Below are 4658 nucleotides of genomic sequence, written 5' to 3'. Positions count from 1 at the left end.
GCAGATCCATGAAACAGGCCTGCACGAGATATTGTTATGGGTTCTGGGCCTCCAGTTGAACTAGTGGGAGGCATTGTTATGAGCTCTAGGTATTCAGCTAGACTCATGCAGGACATTTTCATGGAATCCAGGCCCTCGGCTGGATTCCTTGGTCTTGGTGTGTGGGCAGATTTCCTGCAATCTTTTGTATATCATTCTTTGGGTGACTATTATAAATAATCTATAAAATATGTGTCCTGTATTATATTGTTCCCCTTCAAAAATAAGCCCCAAACCAACACAAACTCCATTATTTTTAAACTCACAGCAGGGTTTGGTTGATCACCCTTATCCTACAAGCAGAATTTGATCAGTTGGTAGTACTCTGCTGGAAAAAGTTCTGGAACTATATCCAAACTCAGATGAAAAGTGCAGTGATCAATTAGTAATGTCTGCCATTACTGGGGAAGAGGGAATGGGGGCATTTTTACCATGCATTTTTCATGCCTGCCAGATTGTTTCTGTTTCTGCCAGGTCAATGATGGTCACTTGAGCTTTTACAAATGCTCTGTTTCCTACAGATGAAAGAAACCAAATTTCTACCCATGTTAACATCACTGGGGAGGTGCCAATAGAGGAGGAAAAAAGAGAATAAATGCGTGTTGGGCATCTGCTACATTCTATACTTTGCATGGTTCTCTTTAAAATTCCACATCATGTGGTCATTAGGATATCCCCTTGAGGACATCCTGTCACTTTTGGGATATACATTTTCATCTCCTTTTTGCACCTAAGGACCTAGACTAAGAGAAATTAAATAACTTTTCAAAGTCTCACAATCGCCACACAAGACCTACTATTCTCTCCAATGAACGACCCAGACTTAATGTGGAACCAAATTAGATAAGACAGCAACCCCTTCTTTTCAGAAGGTCATAAAACTCATTCTACTAATTTTTACTAATTACTTTAGCTTAATGGGTCCCTTTGGGGGAAGTTGTCAACCCAGTTTACTTATTGAGACAAAATGAGGCATATCTGTTCCCCTTTCTGCCCACTGCCATACAGACAAAGTGGCTGGCGTCTTTTGGTAAGGGGGCACTCATTTCACCCAAGCAGCAAGACTAGAGTGCTGTGACGCTACCTACAAAATGCATATTCTATGGGTAAGCCTCTACAAATCCAGATGACTCTCTTTCTTGAGGCTGATTCTAATGTCTGTGATTATTTGGTGGACCAGCCACCATCCCATAAAATTATATATAATTACAAATTTACTGTGTGCCAATTGCTGGCTAAGGCCTCCAGCTGCACTGTATCCACACACTATTTCTATAACAAAGGTGCCATAGTGATCCTGACTAGACTACAAGAAATATGAAATTTTAGGGTCAGGTAACAGTCAAAGTCATAGTACTAGTAAGGTAAAGATAAGACTCCAGTCTAGGCCATCAGATTGCCAAGTCTCTGGCATACTTCCAATTTAAACTGTTTAATCAACTTTTGGTTCTTACCAGTTTCCAGTATGTCTTCCCTAGTGGGAAGGAGCCTCTGAGACAAAGGCTTGAGTGGAAGCAATGTATTTGAGTGCAGATCCCAGGACACACCAGCAGGGAAGTGGGAAATGAGACTGAGAAGGAGGGAAGCGTATCTTATCAAACAAGTTACCACCATAGAAAAAGACTCCACTGTCACTTGAAGAGCTCTCGATAGCACACAGAAGTGTCCTGTTGGCAAGGATGTTTAGGTATTCATATACCAGTTTCCACAGTATTGGTCCAGGGCTGCTCTCAATGGACAGGAACTCTCTCGTACTTTAAGTCTGGTACTGTAAGTCTACATGAGGTAGAGTGAACTGTGATGACCAGAAAAATCCCCTGGGCAAATCTCCTATAGGACAGGAGGTGGCAGCCAGAGAGCTGGTACAGAAGCATAGACCGAGGAACTGTGGTTGGGGAAACAAAAACTGCCCAGTGACTTCTTCCACTTGCTTTTCTTTTTTTAAAAATTAAAAAAAAAAACACCTCATTAAGGTACAAATCACACACCACAGCATTTACCAGTTTTAAGTAGATAATTTGATGAAATTTACTGAGTTGTATGATTAGCAACATGTTCTATTTTTAGAACATTTCATCACCTGAGTAATATATAACTACTTGTAGTTAATCCCCATTTCTATTGCCAGCCCTGGGTGACCACTAACCTTCAGTTGTCTCTTAGTAGGTTCAAAGACTTTGGTCCAGGGAGCCCCAATCCCCTACCCCACCTCCGCTGATAGCCAAATCTATAAACGCTCAAGTTCCTTACATAAAATGGTGTTGTATTTGTATATACCTTATGAATAACCAGCCAGTATATTTTTAATCACCTCTCAATAACTTATAATAATAAATGTAATGTAAATGTTATGTAAATAGTTGTTACTTTTTAAAAAAATTTATGCTTTTTAAAATTTGTACTTTGGTGTTTAAGGTAGTGGGAATTTGAACCCAGGCCTTCATACTAAGCTATATCCCAGCTTATATTTTCTGTTGTTGCTGCTGCTTGTTTTTGCTTTTTTTCTGTGTGCAGCAGTCTCATGAAGTACTAAATTGCCCAGGCTGGGCTCAAATTTGCAATCCTCCTGCCTCTGCCTCCCAGATTGCTGGGATTTACAGGCGTGCTCCACTACACCTAGATTGTTTTTGAATGTTAGGTTTCTTCCCCAAGTGTTTTCTGTCCAAGGTTGGTTGAATCTGAAGGTGCAGATCTTGCAGATACAGATGCAGATGTGCTTTCTTCTCTATGAATTTGCCTTTTCTGGACTTTTTGTGTAAATGGGACCATGTGATATGCAGTATTCTGTATAAATAAGACAATTGCTTTCCAAAAGGCTCGAGTTGCCCAAAAGTAGAAAGAGAATGATGGGTAACTGTCTAGCAAGTGCCTTCTCTACAAGCTAGGTAGAGACATTCTACTAATGGTTGCATTACAATTGACAGTGAAGAGATGCCTCATAGTTGGCCTGGAGCACCTCTTACCCAGAATGCATCCTGTGTGCTACAGCCAGTGTATTTTAGAGGTATCTTTTCAACACAAGGGGCTGGCAGACAGTAAGCTGTGGGTTAAGAGGCTGTGAAGCCCAGTAGCCTATAAATCTCAACATTGCAACTAACAAGGCTGGTTTAGAAGGCTGTGTTGTTCAACAGATCCAACAGTCTCTGGTAGTCTTGGGAGATGCAGAGGTCAGCCTTTGGGAAAGACTGATGTGCAGAAGGATCTTGGTTTCATATTTCACTTGCAATCCCTTCACATTTTTGTTAGAAGCTAATACAAGAAAAGAAACTTGACAGAAAGCAATAAGATTAGACAGCCAACTGGTCAACCGCAGTGAGCATCCTGCAGAGCTGCCATCCTGTTTTCTGAAGCTTCCTGCTGTGTATCTTTGGTGTCTGCTGGGTAAACTGATTACAATACCCCAAGCCTGGAGGCATGATTGACTCATACATGTCTGTGGTTACAAACACCATTGAATGCAAATATTTTATGATGTCAAGGTCATTCTCACTGTCTTGCCCCAAGCAGACTCAAAATTGTTGGGGAAGGTTAATTTCTTCAAGCTACTCTGCCTCCTTGGTGCTGGACCAGTTGCAAAGGAAAAGGTATTCTGGCCATGTGCTGATCAGAAACACCTACTTTTGTCCTGTGCATTATGAATTAGTTGAAAAATTGACTCTAGCACAAATAACTACCCAGAATAGCAGCATTATCATTGGTATTACTGGAATGGTGGGAATACCTTAGACCTATGATCACCATGTCTGAGTATCTGCCCTTGAAGCTGGAATTCAATAAAGAGGAGCAGCAGATGAATAGTTAGAAGGGAATTGTCTGGGTCTAGAGGTAGTGGCAAAAAGGTAGGCATCCCTTCGTCTGCACTAAGACAGACCCAAGCCCAGTTCAGACACACTGATGCCTCATCCAGGATATTGCCTAGACTGAAAGAGCAGGTTTATCCTAACGACCCTGTTAACATAACTTTCTTATCTTTCATCAGTCCAATCCTCTTTTACACACACACACACACACACACACACACACACATGCACACACACACACTAGAAGTCAAATGATTTGGATTCTACTCCTCTGGATAAGATAACTGATTTTTTAAAATATGGTTCCCCCAAATATTAATGCTTTAGCCCACTTTCCCAAAGCTCTAGAATCTATAATACTCTGATTTGAGTTGAGAAGAATGGACCAACTGTGGTGTGAACTTTAGAAATTCCTTCCTCACTCTGTGAATGCATAGCTTAGGATTTGCAAACACATGTCTATAGGCTGCCCAGCTAGTGTTCATTGCCATAGTGTGAGAATGAGGATTCCGCTATAGGGTGGCCACATGGACAGTGACCTCTGTCATTCTGCCACCAGCCATAAAAAATAGATGCTTGGTATGCGGTCATGGGTTAGCATTAACAGCCACTAACCCTCCTCCTTATTACCTATAGTAGTGTCTCAAATTCCACCATGAGAAATGTCTGTCTTTGGAGCCTTAGCAATTGTCAATGTTCAAAGACCCCCAGTAAGAGGCAAGTATCCCTGGGAGGTTGTTCCACATATGAAATTGTGGAACTGGCTTTTAGAGGATGTCCTCATACCCACCCCACAGTGATAACACATGAACACATTCT

Source organism: Chinchilla lanigera, unplaced genomic scaffold, assembly GCF_000276665.1.
Source record: "Chinchilla lanigera isolate Chin_1 unplaced genomic scaffold, ChiLan1.0 scaffold00041, whole genome shotgun sequence".
NCBI classification, from domain to species: Eukaryota; Metazoa; Chordata; class Mammalia; order Rodentia; family Chinchillidae; genus Chinchilla; species Chinchilla lanigera.
This window is presented reverse-complemented; position numbering follows the sequence as displayed.